Below are 18,857 nucleotides of genomic sequence, written 5' to 3' on the forward strand. Positions count from 1 at the left end.
AAGTGTCCAAATCATGATTCAATCCCAGGACCTCTGACTCTAGAGTCAATGCTTTTTCCCTATACCGAGTTTACCTACAAGAAAAGCTTTCTATTACTTGGCTGTAACAAATGATGAAGGGGATGGTTTTAGAAGAACCTGTGAAATGCCCCCTTAGGGCTCACTTATTCCACCACACTGCCACTGGCAGTTTGTGTCCCCAAAAGGGTGGATGTTGTTACTCCTAGATTTCTAGGGGTAACCCTATGGATGGGTGGCTATCCTTGCAACAACAGCTCATAAACTCCAAACAGTGTGCTTCCCTTTCACAACCAGCTCCCTCTTGTAGTAAAGACAATTAACTCACATGGCATAGCAAAGAATAGTAGATCCAAATAATTTTCCCCAACACCAGAGGCACAAATTCTTGGGTCCAGGAGTAGGGAAGAGTTGATACAGGCTAGAAGCACAAGACATACATGTAGGGAACACACATGGCCAAGGCAAGTTACAATTCTAGAATTACACAACTCCAATGTCCTTCTCTCTGAAGAATCCCCACAACATTTACTGTGGGTTGCTCCACTGTTCAGTTGATTTAGCCCACTGTAGGACACAGTGTCTCCAATGGACTGGCAGTTCACCTGGGCTTAATCCTCCTAGGGTGTGACATTTCAGCAGCATGGGCTAATCTGCTGCTGCTCAAGGGCACTCTGCAGCTGTGATGGCTCCTCACCAGACTCCACTGCTGCTAGACTCGGATGGGCAGTCACTGGACAGAGGGAGGCCTCTGGGCAGTGCCAGGCAGGCTGTCATGCCAGGCTGGGTCAGATAGGTTGGTTGGTTACTGGGTTCTTCTTAGGGCACAGCATATCTACCAGATGGGTCAATTCGTTGGTCTCTCAGGCTCACTCTTTAATAGGCAATTGTAGTCTTTTCCTACCTTCAGCTAATGGCTGGGCTATATTGTACTGTCTTCTTCAGCTGGAGTGTTACTGTGCTCTTTTCAGCTAGGACAACTCTTAGCTTAGGATCATTAGAAGCTTGTTCCCCTGGCCTCCCTCAGAGCTCAGCTCTAAGTTCTTGATGTCTCCTGGTAGAAGATGGGAGTAGACTTGGCTCTCTTATAGATAAATTCTTCCTGACTCAAAAGTCCCTTTCCTTAGCAAGCCATTCCATATTGCTTTAGGGCAGGGCTTCTTAATCTTTTTATGTCATAGATCTTTTGACAGTCTGGTAAAGTCTATGAACTCCTCAGAAAAAACGTTTTTAAATTCAAAATTTTTTATTTATTTAAAATCTTATTTAATATTTTATTTATTTAAAATAATTTTATTTTATATAATTTTATTTTATTTTTAAACTTTTGTTTTACATTTTATAAGTATATTGAAATATAGTCATCAAGATTTAAAAAAAAATAAGTTCATGGACACCAGGTTAAGAAACCCTGCTTTAAGGCAAAAATTTAAGTTCTGTCATTTTCACCATCTGTTCCTATACCAGGTTGAGGGTAACCCACAGACCTCAAACCTGTCAGTGAATTAGGGGGGTGTCTTCCCCAAGAATATGAAGGCTTCCCCTATCAGAATGGGAGGATGAGAATAATTTGTTCCAAGGGTCACAAAGGCGGGTGCTGTGGAGTGCTAAAAGCTTGGTCAGACATCAAAGACACCGAGGTCATCCAATGCATTCTGGGCCATTGTCAGCTGTCTTGACTTTTGTCCTGCCACTGAACTTTGATGACTCTGAAGAGTTAAGACTAATGACTTTGTGTAACCTTCTCTCACTTAAATCTATTTCATGGAAAGTCAAAATATTACCTTATGAGGACATCAGTCTTTTTTGAAAAAAACAAAGGCATAAGGATGAACGACAACAACTGTTGTGAAACTTTTGTACATGAGTGCCTAGGGACAGAGGTAGAAATGTAGTCTTTACCCTGGAGGCAAGTTTATTGTCACACTGGCCTCTTCATGTGCAATTGAGCCTCATTTTTCTAGGATGGAGAACATCTATTTTTCATCTTCAGTGCTCTCCCTTACATTTCTTTCTTTTTCCTTTAAAAAATTTATTCACTTTATTATTTCCAACAATATTTATCTGGAATTTGTGGCAATAGGGGTAATTAGCTTGGAGTCAAGAAAGAAATGAGTTCACATCCTACCTTAGACAATCATTAGCCATGTGAACCTAGGCAAATCCTTCAACCTCTCTCTGCCTCATTTTCCTCATTTTCAAAATGAGGGAAATAATAGCACCTACATCTAACGATTTCTGTAAGGATAAAATGAGATGATACAGACATAAAGTTATTTTCAAACCTTTAAGCCATGTTAGCTCTTAGGTTGGCTGATTTATCTTTGCCTAACAAAAAGCTTTTGTGAACATTAGCATTATAGATACACTGCATGGGAAAAGTTCTTGCCTGTTCATAAAAGCAAACTATATTTGATATTCAAGATTAAAACCACTTCATCTAAAACCATTTGCATGTAATCAATGTGTTAAAATGCCACAGATGCTTATTTATTTATTTATGCACCCCCAAGTTGAGTCTTTCAGTGGCACTGGAAGATCACAAGGAAGCCAGCGCCTCCTGCATGACCATCCCAGGACAGGGACACCAAGGGAAACCCTGATTCCATTACATTTCAGCATCTGTGTTTTCTCATTCCTGCAGATCTTCAGCTTTTATGGAAATCTTACTGAGCACCCTCTTACATCTAGGAAGACATGTATGGATTAATGGCCAGTGAAAGAAGGAGAATTTGGAGATCAACTTATACAATACAAAGAATGTTGTAAAGATAAATAACTTGCAAAGACTTAACTTGGATCAACACACTGATGAACCACAATTGTAGAGGACCAGTAACAGAGCACCCTACCTATTTCCTAACATAAGTGATAGACTCAAGATGCAGAATGAGATGTGTATTTTTGGACATGACTAACTTTTTTTTTTTGCTTGACTATGAAAATTTTTTACAAGGGCTTAATTTTTTTTCCCATTTTGGAAGCGGGAGGAGAGTGGGAGGGAGATAAAATAAATATCTGTTAGTTAAAAAATTTAAAGTAAACATTTTGAATAAAACTGTAAACTAAATAAACTTTAAAATAAAATTAAACAAGGGACTTTGTCTTATCCAAACTCAATCCAGGCAGGTACATAATATATGTTTGCTAAATAAATGAACAAATTACAGAATTATGAGTTATTATGACTAACATATGTATTAGGGACTAACTATAAATGTAAGGGCCTCTGGGCTCTTCAGTGTTAGCTGTCTAGATTCTAGATAGCTAGACATTTACCCCTATTGCCACAGATTCCAGATAAATATGTTCTAGACTCTAGAACCACATCTCCTACAAACACCCAAGACAGGGGTCAACCAAGACATGGGAACGTGTGCCACTGCCCCTAAACGAAGCTTTGACTGTAAATGCTGAGGAATATTCAGACCTGAATTTAATCAATCCTTGGACAATATTTGTATTGTAATCCATAGTCACTCTCAAAGGAAGTAGGAAGCAGCATAGTATCAATGAAATCCCCACTGCTCTGGGAATAGGAGACATGCCCCTTATTTGAATCCCATCTCTGCCCCAAATGAGCTGTGAGAATCATGCAAGAAGACAATTGGAAGACTGCTAAGCTCCTAAATTCAGAGTACCTAGAGTGGACTTAGAAAATGCAAATATCCACATTTGCATACATTTGTATGAGCCAGATTCCTGTCCTTTTGGGAATTTATTTTTGCGTCCCTTTTCTAAGTCTCAGTTTCCACTTTGGTATAAGGAAGGGTGTTGAATTCAATATCTTCTAATTTTGACAGTCTATGGTAACTTGGGGGTGGGGATAGGAATACCAGAATGTGTCATTACAGAAGTGGTATTGGTGCACTTGGAAAAGGAAGCAGTGATTCCCTACAGCATCCTTAAAAGCAAGTTATTGAGTTCAAATCTGGCTTTAGACCAAACACTTGACACTTACTAGCTGTGTGACCCTGGGCAAGTCACTTAACCCCAATTGCCTAAAAATTAAAAAAAAAAGCAAGTCATACTAGACTAACCTCATTTCCTTTTTGACAAGTTAACTAGACTGATAGATCAGGGGAATGTCTTGGACATGGCACACCTACCTTTCAGCAAGAATTTGACAAAATCCCTCATTATATCATTGTGGACAAAGTGGAGAGATGCTGGCTGAGTCACAGTGTTATTAGACAGCATCCAAACTGGTTGAACAACCAAAACCAGGGGTGGGGAACCTGCGGCCTTGAGGCCGTATGTGGCCCCCTATGTCCTCAAGGGTGGTCCTTTGTCTGAATCTAAACTTCACAGAACAAATCCCCCTCTAGGTCCTCAAGGGCAGCCCTGAAGAACCTAGAAGGCCACATGTGGCCTTGAGGATGCAGATTCCCCACCCCTGACCCTAGCCAAAGAGCAGTCAATAGCAGACTGACATTAGCCAGCTGAGAAATTTCCATTGAAGGAGTTCAGGGCCCTGTCATTGGCCCTGTTCTCTTCAAAGTTTTATCAATGAATTAGGTCAGAGGTGTCAGACATGAGGCCTGCCCACAACACTTTCCAGTGCCAGTGCTCATCTCGAACCAGATTAAAATGTAATTGGGAAATATTTAACAAAATAAACAGAAATACACCATAAATAACATTACATTTTAAAACTAAGCCAATTTGTGGCATGTATGGCTTAGTGGTTGCTGTTGTCGAGTCTTTTCAGTCATGTTTGACTCTCTCTGACCCCATTTGGGGTTTTCTTGGTAAGATACTAGGCTGGTTTCCTCTCTGCAGCTCAAGAAGAAACTGAGGCAAACAGGGTTAAGTGTGACCTGCCCAGGATCACACAGCTGGTATATGTCTGTGGCCAGATTTGAACTCAGGAAGATAGTCTTTCTGATTTTAGGCTGGGCACCCTGTCCACGGCACCACTGAGCTACCCGTGGTCCTCATTTCTGCTTGAGTTTGATACCACTGACTTAGATGAAGGCATAAATAACATATTTATCCAATTCTGAAATGATCCAAAGCTAGGACAGATAGTCAATCAAATGGATGATTAGATGGTAAGCTCCAAGCAGACAAGGATAATGACATCTAAACTTTATAGCTCCCCCAGTGACTAGTTTCATTTTGCATCACAGTAGATGATTTTTTAGATGGCAAAATCAGGATACAGAAAGATCTATCTAGGCTAGAATGATGGGCTGAAGAGGAAAAGATAAATTCCTTTAATATTTAAAAAAAACAGAATTTATTGATGCAAATACATAGTCCAAACAGATTATAATCCTTTTATAACCTTGTTTTGGGTTCAAACCTGGGATTTTATCAGAGTGAAAGCAGATTGGCAATGTACCCATAACATAAAGTATTAGAGAGCTGTCTAGGGTGTTAAGAAGTTGAGAGGGGGGCAGCTAAGTGGCACAGTGGGTAGAGCTCTGGCCTTGGAGTCAGGAGGACCTGAGTTCAAATCCCACCTCAGACATTTGACATTTAACTAGCTGTGTGACCCTGGGCAAGTCACTTAACCCCGATTGCCTCACCAAAAAACAAAAACAAAATAAACCAAAAAAAGTTAAGAGACTGGTCCTTGGTCATAGAGTTAGCAAGTGTCAAAGGCAGACCCTGAATCCGAGTCTCCCTGATTCCTAGGGCAGCTCTCCATCCATTTGTCACACAGTCTCTCTTCCACACCTCAGGAGATGGTTTCAGTGACTTTCTATGGGCCCCCAAATCATCACCTGGTTGCCGGTCTTTCTGGTATAAACCTCTGCACTTGGGACTGTCCTTGAACAACAGTCTGTTGCTGGGCCCACACTTGGGGCCTCTCTATTTTCAGGATCTGTCATAGCTTTTGAGAACTGTCACCTCCATGTTACAATGAAGCCTTGGAGGAGGACTTCAGTGGAAGCTGTAATAGGAATAAATGGGGAGTCCTATACCTGAGTTCAGAAAATTCACTGGAATATAACAATTTTTGTCTAATTAATTAAGCTTATTGTTTAATAATGATAAGTTATTAAAAGGCTACTACATGCCAGGCACTGGGTTAGATACTAGGAATACAAAACTAAAATGTGAGAACAGTCCCTGTTTTCTAGGGATTGATATTGTGTTGGGAGACACAGCATGTAGATCAGAAGGACACACAGAACCTATGCAGAATGAATACAAGGTGTTGTGAGGCAGGGCAGGGATATGAAAAGGCTTGGTGCTGGAGTCAAGCTTTGAAGAGTACATCAAAGGCATGGAGGACAGACAGGGGAAAGTCTCAGAAACAGGAGATTTAAGAAGCAGCATGGAGGACACCTTGGCTTGGCCAGCATGTGTAAAGAGGAATAACGTGTAAAAAAGCCTAGAAAGATAGACTAGACCCAGGTTGTGAGGGACTTTAGAAGCCAGAAATGTCTTTGTTTCTGATCCACTGTATAAGGCAGCTAGGTGGCATGGTGAATAGAGCACTGGGACTGGAGTCAGAAGAGCTGAGTTCAAATCTAGTCTCAGAGACTGACTAGCTCAGTGACTCTGGGCAAGTCACTCTCTCAGCCTCAGTTTCCTTATCTGTAAAATGCGGATAATAATAGCACCTTCCTTCCAGGGTTATGGTAAGGATCAAATATATACAATGCCTTGCAAACCTTAAAGTTTTAACATTACATATACATATCATATATAATGTGTGTATATATGTGTATATATGTGTATATATACATATATATGTGTGTGTGTGTGTAGTTGTTGTTGTTCAGTTGTGTCCAACTCTTCATGACCCCATTTGAGGCTTTCTTAGCAAAGATACTGGAGCAGTTTGTTGCTTCTGTATCTGGCCCATTTTTCAGAAGAAGAACTGAGATAAACAGTGTGAAGTGACTTGCCAGGAAGTTTCTGAGGCTGGATTTGAACTCAGGAAGATGAGTCTTCCTGACTCCAGGCCTGGCAATCTATTCACTGCACCACCTAGCTGCCATATATGTATGGGTGGATGTGTATGTGTGTGTGTGTGCTCTCATGTGTGCAAGTGTATATCTTATATTGTGTATGTATACACCCACATACAAATGATCTACTGGAAAGCTACTCAAATGGAAAGGATCTGGGGGCTTTAATGTATTGTAAATTCAGGATGAGGTAGCAGGTTAATGAGGCAGCCAGCACTTTATAGCTGGGGGACCTGACCTTCGTAGTCATCAGCACCGCTCAGCCTTCTGGGCTTTACATTGGTCAGATGAGAAGCGGCATTCTTATTTCAGCTGGCTCCTGGGGAGGGGAAAGGTCTCCCAGAACACCCCCACTAACCCCTTCTTTGCATAACAACAGAGATAAGAATAGGAGATTAAGGGATTCTCTCTCTCTAGCCCTAGTGAGCCAGAATCTGAGGCCACAGAGGCCTTAGAAACCAGAAAGCTGAAGTCGCCACTGGAAAAGCAGCCGGACTGCCTCAGACAACCGACACATTGCCAGCTGTTTTTGCTTCCTGGGAAAATGCCCAAATGGCAAAACAGCCAGGTTGCTGTGAAAAGGGGGGGAAAAAAACCCTTTAGCTGGCAAAAGCATTTCTCCTTGAGTTGGAAAGGATTCCATATAGCCTGAATAGTTTTAGATCAGCAGGATTAATTAGCTAATGTATTAAAAAGCTTTGAAGAAGACTGGGTTACTAACAGTAAAGTAAAAAAGCTCATTAGCCTCAGCCACTTCGATCAGCCACTTCGATCTCTCAGCAGAAAAGGGGATGATGTGTTTTTCTCCAAAGATTGGGGCATGATGCTTCTCCCTTGAGAGCAGCCTATTTATCTTCCGGCTTTTAAGAGGAGAAGGTGTGGCTTCATTGACTTCCTGTAATTTTATAGATTGACTTCAGATACAACAAATAATTCCCTCTTAAGGACATTGGGAACAATGCTTATGTTTTCTGAACTGCCCTCCGCGCCCCCCCCCCCCGCTTGCATATTCTATATTTCTACTGTAATTGAAAAGAATTCATGCATAGGCACATTGCCCTAATAGAGGCATTTATTTTTTCTACTGGGGGAAAAATGTTGCAAAGGAAATGTAAATCTCCGAGTCTTCTATCTAATAATATCAGTAATAATGCAAATTTGTGTATCTTAAATCCTACTAGTCTATAGCTTAAGTCTTACAAAGCACTTTCCTCAAAGCACTTTCCTTATCTATGAGATAAGTAGCACAAGTGGTGGTGGTGTTCTGTATTCTGACTCTTTGTGATCCCTTTGACCACCTCATTATCCTTCACTATCTCTCCAAGTCTGTCTATCCACCTCATCCTCTTTTCCTTTTGCCTTCAATCTTTCCCAACATCAGGGTCTTTCCCAATGAATCCCATCTTCTCATTAGGCGGACAAAGTATTTAAGCTTATTATCTCCATGTTATAGATGATGAAACGGAGGCTCAATGAGGTAAAATGATTTGTCCATTATCCCACAGTTAATATTTAAATTTGGAAGCCAGGTTTTCTGGCCTATTCCTTTAGCTACTATACTACAATGCCTCTTATTCAAATTAGTCGGTGATTTGTAAGTTTCCTTTAGAATTCCTGGAAATCTGGAGGCCTAAGCTCTAGTTCCATCTCATCAAGTCATTCCCCTTTTTTGGGCCTCAGTTTACTCATCAATAAAATTAGAGGCTTAGATGATCACAATGTCCCTTGCAGTCTTGACATTCTAGGGTTGCATATTTCTAGCATCCCTTTCTGCTTTATCAATCTCTGTTTCTGTATGTGTCCCCAATGCGCTACTTACATGGCCATAAACACTTAAATTTAAGCCCTTTGAACTTCAGTTTCCTCATCTAATAAGTGAGGAGATTGGACTGGATTACCATTAATTTCCCTTCCATCTCTAAATCAATGATCCTGTGATTTTGTGAATTGCTGTTTTCTACTCATTCTCCCTTTCCTCCTCGTATACTCATCCTACACAGACCTTAAATTGTTTTATAGGTGCTCGCTATGTGGCTGAGCAGCCCTTGTCTACCACAAGGATAACCAAGTCTGAACAATTCTTCCTGCTCCCTGTTCCCTGTGGCTTGGATTGCCCTGGTCCTGGGGACCCCTTTATGAAGGCAAATAGAGGTCCTAATATTATCTCTCTAATGACACGGGTGACTCCATCTTTAAATTAACCTACACTGACATGTAAAATGAACAGTCTTGTCCAACTTTCTGTCTATATTTTTGCTCTTCCCTGGTTCCCATGCTGTACCTTGTTCTGTTCCATATAAAGACCCATGAAAGCATAGTAAGCTTCTGCTCCTTCTCCAAAACCCCAACTGATTGCCCACTGTTTTTGTTATTTATTCTGCTATAATACACTCATGTATGTCACCTCATGCCCTGATTATTGCAACAGCCTGCTGATGGGTCTGCCTGCCTCAAGGCTCTCCCCATTCCAATCCATTCTCCATTCAGCCAATAAAGTGATTTTCCTAAAACACAGGTCCAATCCCATCACCCCTCTTTTCACAACTCAATAAACTTCAGTGGCTCCCTATTGCTTCCAGGAGCAAAAACAAAATGCTCTGTTGGGCATTCAAAGGCATCCTTCCTAAGCTAGTCCCCTCCTACATTTCCAGTCTCCTTGGCCTCCTGACTGTTCCATGAATAAAACACACCATACTCAGCTCTGGTTGTCCCCATACCTAGAACTTTCTCTGTTCTCCATTCTGAGTACTGACCTCTCTGGCTTCTTTTAAGTCTCAGCTAAAATTCTCCCTACTACAAGAAGTCTTCCCTAACTCTTAATTCTAGGCCTTTCCCTCTTTTAATTATTTCCTGTTTATCCTGTAAATAGTTTGCTTTTGTTAGAAATAAGGCCTTAGAGAAATAAAGTGAAGAATCATTTATTTTACGATTCTTGGGAGAACCGGGCAAAACCTGTCGGATGAGATTGTGCCGATTACAGAAGCGAGAAAACATTTTATACTGTTAGAATGCCGTGACTCCTCCCTTCCAGGCCCAGATTGGTCCTTTCCTTTCCATTTTACAATCTTACACATTCACCCATCTCATGTCCCCTTGACATGGCCCCTCCCCCTATCCCTCCTCATCCAAAAGCCGGTGCTCTTTGTCCTACTTAGGGCTAGTTAAAAACCGGTTTTGCCCTCTAGAACTTTGGGGTCTATTAAAAGATTAAGGCCCTTCTCATTGGCTCGCCCTTTCAAGGTTTTGCAAGCTTGTTAAAACAATGTAACTTCTTTACTGATGTTGTAGGATGTCAAAAGTTATCTTAAATTGTGGGAGCATGATACCTTGTCTCTTACACTTGGAATGTATTTATTTGCCTGTTACCTTCCCCACTAGATTGTAAGCTCATTGAAGGCAGGGCTTTTTTTTTCCCTCTTTTTGTATCACCAGTGCTTAGCATAGTGCTTGGTATATGGTAGGCACTTAATAAATGTTTATTGATTGATTAATTGAGTTCGTTCTTAGAGGAAAGCTGTCAATCAACTAATCTCTCCCTGCCTTGGCTTGGAATAACAATGGTGTTCCTCTGCCTGGTCTATACCCCCAAATGGCATGCTGTGTTTATTTGACCATGTTTCCTTCAAATGCAGAATCTTAAGTTTTTTAAGTTACTCATGGATTTATTACTCAAATATCTTCACCATAGGCCACAGTCTTCTTATTAAAAGTGAGCTTGGTGATTTTTTTTGGTTGGAGACAGTCCAGTACCTTCTCCCCCAAATTACCTTGTATTTATTGTGCTTATATTGTCTACATACTCATATGTGTATGTCTTGTCTCTTCAATACAATGTAAGGTCATTGAGGGTACAGACTGTTTCATTTTTCTCTTTGTATCCCTAGCAGCTAGCACAGTGCCTGGCACACAGCATGCATTTAATTAATTCTGATTAATTGAATCTGAAACTATCCTATATTGTTGTTCTTCAGTCATTTCAGTCATGCCCAAGTCTTTGTGACCCCATTTGGGGTTTTCTTGGTGTGTGGGATGCCACTCAAATTAAAGAAAACAAAACACAGAGGTGTTCAAGGAGAAACAGAAAGTTGATTTATTATTATTATTTCAAATCTCAAGATTTGGGTGTCCCTCCACCAGTATACTCTGATGAGGGGAGACAAAGACACAGAAACAGAAAACCAGGTTAAATGGCCCTAAGGAGTAAATTCCCCCTCCCACTAGCTGTCCACAAGCCAGGACACCATGGCAGAAAGATGGTTTACAACTGTTTTGGAAGGTCTGAGAGATTGAATAGACAATGGGGACAGATAATGGAGGGAACTGGAAGGCATCTGAATAAGGTCCTTTCAAAGGGAGATAAGGGGAGTAGGTAAGGAACCTTTTAAGGGTTTTCTGAAGCCAGATTCTTTTTTAGGGGCAAAGGCACATCTGAATAAGATTAAAAAGTAGGTTAAGGCTTAACAACTAGACAAATTTTAACTACTGATATGTGGCTCTAAAAAAACCTTACAGAAATTTGTACTTAACCCATTACCAGATTTAGGATAGTTTTATCCCAAACTTTAGTTACGCTGAGAAGTCTTCACTGGGACATCCCATTCACTGGCAAAGATAATGGAGTGGTTTGCCATTTCCTTCTCCAGCTCATCTGACAGATGAGGAAGGGGAGGCAAACAGGGTTAAGTGATATACCAAGGCTCACAAAGCTAGTTAGTGTCTATAGCTAGATTTGAATTCAGGTCTTCCTGACTTCAGGCCCAGCCACCTCACCACCCCACCAAATATTAAAGAAATCTTTTGTTGGTTGATACACTCTCCAGTTCCTGCGACCCCTACTGGAGAAAATGTTACTGAGGGTCACCAGAAACTAAGCAAAAGTAGTTAATCAATTATGTATTATAATAATAATAATAATAATAATAATAATAACTAACATTTATCCAGCACTTGAAAATTTGCAAAATGCCTTGCATGTATTATCTCATTTGCTCTCACTATAACCCTGAGTGGTAGGTGCTACTATTAACCCCATCCTACAGATTAGGAAAATGAGTCAGATAATGGCTAAGTCTCTTGCCCAGGGTCACACAGCTAGTAAGTGTCTGAGGCCCTATTTGAACTCAGATCTTCCTGACTCTGGGCCCAAGGCTCTACCCTCTCCACTAGTGGTGTTACATTTAAAGAATGACAAACTCAAGTAGTAACAGATTCTTGCAAGTCACATATTGCCCTAGAAAACCACAAATTAACATCATCTCTTTATATTGTATTTTTATTCATTTTGTTAAACATTTCTAAATTCTATTTTAATCTGCTTGAGGCTGCCCTGGAGAGTTTCCACTGAGCCTGACACCTCTACACTGGCTGCATGAGATTAGGCCCCCTATACCAGGCCTTTTACTGAGCATCCAGCTCCTTTGCTGCATCTGACACTCACAAGAGGCTTATGCTGCAGGCAGGACAAATGTTACTATTCCTGTTTTACAAATGCGAAGATTAAGACAGGTGATCATCAGTTGACTGTAACTGAGAAAAGAGATTATAGAATCATAGGATTTAGGTCTAGAAGGAATTTCTGAAATCATCTAGCTTAGGTTTTTCTTTTTGCAGATAAGTAAACAGAGTCCTGGGCAACTAGGTGGCACAGTGGATAGAGCACTGGGCCTGGAGTCAGGAAGACCTGAATTCAAATGTGGCCTCAGACACTTACCAGTGTATGATCCTGGGCAAGTCACTTAACCCTGTAAGTTTCAGGTTCCTCATCTGTAAAATGAGGTGGAGCAGGAAATAGCAAATCACTCCAGTATCTCTACCAAGAGAACCCCAAACACAAATGGTTGGACACAACTGAAATGATTGTACAACAGAATCCTAGAGGGACTTGTCCAAGATAGCATAACCAGTAGATGGCAGATCTAGGATTCAAGTCAAGTCTTTTAGGTCCAGATTCTGTGCCCTCATTGTTGTCAGAATGTGATTCTCCCATCCAAGCCTTACCTTTGAGGCTGTTCAGGTTAGTGCCACACTTGCTCCCAGAGGTTTAGTAGGAGGAGATGGACAAAATTTGGCTGGTATCACATTAAACCACAACCACATCAACCCTACAACTTCTACTCTCTCCCCATCTATGAGGTCACCGGCAGACTTCGGGCTTTCTCTAAAAGGAATGCCTCACAGAGTATATGTACCAATCTCATAATGTACTATGAGAAGACCTTGTACCCTCTTAATGGGCAGAAAACCCATTTCAGTTGGCCATTAGTTTTTCAGCGGCTTAGGGAAGATTGGAGACAAGTCAGAGCTTGAGTCTTCATCGTAGCCTGACTCACAGGGGTAATAAAACCAAGGAAAATATCTAGGGAATGCTAGGACTAAGCACCTCTAAATCCTACGGGTCACAGGAGCTGAGCTGGAATCCCTGGGAGGGGCGATAAAGGATAAGAAGAGGGCGGCGGACATCATGGAACCTTAGAAGGGCTCTCAGAAGCTATAAAGACTTAACTTTCCACCCAGTGCAGAAAGCCCTTCAGTAACACCACTGACAGGTGGTCAGCCAGCCCCTATTTGAACAACTGCAGTGATGGGGAGCTCACTACTTCACAAGGCAACCCATTTCATTGCTAGACAACCCTGATAGTTAGAAAGTATTTTTTTTCTCTTATTGAGTCAATAGCAGGATTCCTTTAACTTAGTCATGATAGAACCATATAAGCACAGAATCAGAAGGGAATGTAGAATTCATAAATATTTAAATTAGAAAGGATGGTAAAGATCATCTAATCTAATTCCTTCCCCTCCCTCCCCCCATTTAAAGATGAAGAAACTGAGGTCCAGAGAGGAGAATTATTGACTTAGCCAAAGTTACACAGCCAGCTCATGGTCAAATTGAGATTAAGCCTCAGATCTCCTCACTCCCAGTTCAGGGGTTTTTCCAGCATGTAACCCTGCCTTGAGTTTTATTCCTTGTTGGCAGTTCTGAGAAAAAGTTGAAGGTACAAGGGTAAGGAATGGAAATGATGGCTAAGATGAAACAAATATTAGGGACAGAGCTGGATTGCACGTCCATCTGTTGTCTTTTTTTTTCTTAGTGGTACAGATAATGGAGGCAAGTGGGGGATGTGTGGTTTTGAATCTGCCCCTGGAAAAGAACATTTCTAACTTCAGAGGCATTTTCAGAATAATAGATTAGTCATTGGTACAGTATGTGATGGAAACGAAAAGAAAAGAGGGGTTGCTTGAGGCAAATTGGCACTAGAGCCCCAGGAAAATTTAAAGCCCACACATCTAACTGCACCTCCAACCTCCCACGCCTGGCATGCCGGAGCCTTCAGAAACACTGTTCACCTGTTGTCAGTCCCCTCCCCCACTTGTGAAGCCTGATTTGGATGCTTTGAGTTCCATGATTCCATTCTTCCTCCCCTCTCTTTAGTGAGACAACAGGCCTCTGCCCCCACTGACTTATACTCCCGGCTCCTCTGTTCTCCAAACTCTTTTCTGTTTAACAATGCAGAACTCTGAGCCTCTGGAATGAATGTATAGACCTTTTACCATGCAAGATTCTCAAATTCCAAGCTTAAAGGGGCCTCAGGGATCAGGTAGCCTGGTGCCTCCAATTTATAGGAGAGCAAATTTGGGTTAAGCAAATAGATTTGTGGGTTATTTTTATTTTTTTTTGCTGTGTTTCCTTTTACCTTCCCTGTCATCCAAATGGTTCTACTTGCTTTTCAGCAGGTACAATAAAATGACTGGATCTGAGATCATAGGACCAGGGTTCAAATCCTAATTAGACCTTGGACAAACTTTTTAACATCCCAGGACCTCAGTTTCCTAACCTATAAAATTAGGAATGGCCTGTGAGGTCCATTCTAGTCCCAAATCTATGATCACATTGTAACAGATTTCCTCCTTCCCCTCTCCCTCAACATTATAAACAGGTATTCTCTGCCTGGCCCCAGGGATCTTTATAGAAACATGGGTATGCACAGATACCCATTGCCTGAGTCATTTCTGGGTTGAGATCCCCCAGAATGGTTGCCCAGCCAGGAAAAAACTGATTATGCATGGTGCCACACTTTGTAGAAGAGGCTGGCAGTCCTCCTGGCTTCCACACTCCAGGAAGCAAGAGGTGATTTCAGTCAGGGGTAGAGAAGACCCCTTTGTACCACATAAGAGTAGCAGGGGCTTCTGCTCCCTACATAGGGCAGGAACTCAAATAGCCAGGTTTGTACTGGTGTCTCAGATTGCCTCTGCCTCTCTTTCTTTAGCAATGATCTCCTGAGTGATGAAGGGTCCCAGAAGGTCTGTGAGTCCTAGGGAACAGGAGCAGCAGCAGCAGTTGTATTAGCAGCAGCACCCGAGTGGTAGCAGGTGCAGCAACCATGGGAACCAACTAGAAACAAGGAGGAAAACAATCACCATCAGAGAAAGGGAAATCAAGGCCACTAGAAAGAAAATTCTGCTTGGTGTTTGATTAGCGGTGCTCAGTGGAGGTAAAATGTAAAATATTCAATTAGCAGCTTTACAAAGAAAATTTTTTGCATCCCAACAAGGCTTGGATATTAACTTCCCAGTAGATAGTGGTTTTCTAATTGTGTAACTTATCAACCATAGAGTGATTAGAAAAGAACTGAATAACGAAGCAACACCATCATTAATTAAATAGATTCTGTTCTGGCTATTCTATGGTTCTTTACTGCGTAGCACTCCTTTTTCTGTATGGGAATAAACTGCCTGTTCTATACCTGATTCATGTTCGTATACTGGGAACCTTTTTACTCTCCTCCACCCTCTAGGTGGGGAAAAACCTAGACTTTGATGGTCTGTGACCGTTTCTATAACTAACAAATCTATGTCAGAACATAGGAAGGGCTCAAAGACAAAGAGTAGTCCAGTTTGGAATGATCATAGAACGAGAGAGAAGCAGTGATGAGACACAACTGGAAAGACGTCATGGCAACAAAATAACAGATTGAGTGGCAGCAAAGAAGTATGAACATTATACAGTGGATAATAAGGAAACACCACAAAGAGGGGGTGGCTTAACCAGACCCAAGGGTAATAAAGAGTATTCCATACCTGGCATCAATATGAGGGATGAATTGAAGAGAGAGATGGACTAGTATTTGCTGTGCATACATTTAATATTTATTTATCTGTGTGTACGCTATTTCACCCCAGTAGACTATAAGCTTCTTGAGGGCAAGGACTACCTTATGCTTATCTTATGCTTTATTTTATGCTTATCTTTGAATTTCCAATGCCTAGCACAGTACCTGGCATATGTAGCTTCTTAATGCTTGTGAGTAAACCTCTTCTCTCTCTAGTCCATCCCTTATGCAGTTGCCAAAGTGATATTGCTAGAATACAGGTCTGCTCATGTCACTCAATGAACTCGAGGGGCCCTATAACCTTTAGGATCACATACAAACTCGTATTTGGCATTTTAGCCCTTCCTAGTCTGACTGCAATCTACCTTCCCAACTTTAGTACTCCCCTTCACACACTTGAGGGTCCAGCCAAACTGGCCTTGCTGTCCCTCACACATGGTACTGGATCTCTCATGTCAGTGACATTGCATTGGCTGTCCCTATGCCTGCAATGCCTCCTTCCTCACCTCCACTTTTTAGAATCCCTAATTTCCTTCAAAATTCAGCTCCAGTGTCACCTCCTACAGGAAGCCTTCCCTCACCTTCAGCTACTAGAGTCACCTCCCTTGCGAAATTACCTTTTCGGTTTGTATATATTTTGAATATACTTATTTTGCATATATTTTAATATGTATTATCTCCTTTCCATAGACTGTGAGCTCCTTGAAGGTCTGATAGGGATTGTTTCATTTGTATCTTTGTATCCCCAGAAATTCCTACTGTGCCTGGCACACAGTAGGCATATAATAAATGCTTGATCATTTCTTAATTGTTAAATTAAATTGTTAATGTTCTTCTGAACATTCTGGCCAATAGTTTAGACTTATGCTAAAAAATATCCTGAAATGTTCATACCCTTTGACCCAGAGCTTTGACTGCTAGGCATATACCCCAAGGAGGCCAAAGACAGAAAGAAGGATCCCCATACATACCAAAATATTCAGTGCAGCACTTTTTGTGGTAGTACAGAACTTGAAATAAAGTAGATGTCCATAATGTGAAGAATAGCTAAATAAACATAATGAAATATTACTGCACCATTAGAAATGGTGAATATAGCATGGGAAGATATGAAATGATGCAAAATGGAACAAGAAAAACCAGAAAAATAAGAGTATAAGGAAACAAAAAAACCTTCAAACTGAACACTGCATAATGTAATAACCAACAAGCTTGGCCCTAGAAATGAGTTAAGAAAATGTATTTTCTTCTCTGCTTCACAGAGGTAGGGGACTATGCATGCACTATTTCATATGCTATCAAATAGGGCTGATATGTTCATTTGTTTTGCTAAACTGCTTTTTCCCCCATATTTTTTCATTCTTCATTACAAGTGATAGCTTACTGCGTAGTAACAAAAAACGAAGAAGATATTCAGAAATGAAGGAAATATAAAAACTCAATATATTAATTAAAATTGAATTATTGTGTTTATCAGGTGGCAATTACAATACTCCAAGCAGGTTAAAATGAGGTCCTGTACTAGACTGGTAACAAAAGTAATAATAATAATAATAATAATAATAATAGCTAATATTTACAAAGTGCTTTAAAGCTTGCAAAGTTCTTTACAAATATAATCTCATTTTGTCCTCACAACAATGCTGGAAGGCAGATGCTATTAATATCTCCATTTGACAGATAGAGAAACTGAGGCTAACAGAAGTTAAGTTACTTGCCCAGAAGCACAGTTAGAACATGTCTGAGGCTTGATTTGAACTCAGGTATTCTGGATTCCAGGTCCAGAGCTCTATCTACTGCATCCCCTACTAGCTCTGCAAAAATAATAATAATTAATAATAATAATAATAATAATAATAATAATAATAAAAAAGGATGTATGAGAGATGTAGCAGTGTTGGAGTCTACAGAACTTGATACCTTATTGGAGCTGAAAGGGAATAGCCAAAGATAATCCAAGGATATGAACATGGAAGATGAGTGAATGGTGGTGCCACCAATAGAAACAGAGATTATCCCTGAGGCCTCTTCCACCCGTAACATTCCATGTGCTGTGTTTCTAAATTCCTTTCTAGCTGTGACATCAATTTATAACTTGAAGACACTTTGGGGGTCAGCTAGTCCTACCCCTTCATTTTAGAGATGAGAAACTGAAGCCTAGAAAAGTGGAGACATGTCCAAGGTCATATAAGTAAGTCCTATGCCCTATGATCCTAAGGCCCCTTCTACCTCTGATGTACTCTACGTTGCATGATCCCAAAGCCTCTTCCAACTCTCAGTTTTTGGATTGTAAGGCTATAGTATCATAGATAGGATCTCCATTTAGGGTTGGAAAAGACCTTAGACATCATTTGGCTCAAATCCGCCATTTTGCAAAGGAGGTAACTGAGTATCACATAGGTCAAGTGACTGAATTTTAAGACCCTTTCCAGATAAACTACTTTACACTCTTTGATTCTAGATTCCATGTTCCATATCCTGATAATTTGAGTCTAAGAATGTAATTTCTCTGTAGACATTGTAATTTAGTCCCTGTCTCACCCCTAGGCACAACTTTACATCCTTTTTTTTTTCCTTTTCTGAGTCCCCATATTGTTTCACCCACATCTGGTCTTTCCCCTAGTTTACCCTCTTCCAAGCATCTCCTTCAGGTACCCCACTGAGCCACTCTTTTTGCTGACAGACAAAGGTGCATGGAATTCTAAACTATAGCCAACATCTATACCCAGTGGGCCGGCCTAAGGGATTCTTGAACTGTTTTCAATTCTTCCTTTCTCCTTGGGCTATTATTCTGAAATATTTT

The sequence above is a fragment of the Phascolarctos cinereus genome, unplaced genomic scaffold (genome assembly GCF_003287225.1).
Source record: "Phascolarctos cinereus isolate Bilbo 61053 unplaced genomic scaffold, phaCin_HiC Scaffold_2;HRSCAF=192, whole genome shotgun sequence".
Taxonomy (NCBI): Eukaryota; Metazoa; Chordata; class Mammalia; order Diprotodontia; family Phascolarctidae; genus Phascolarctos; species Phascolarctos cinereus.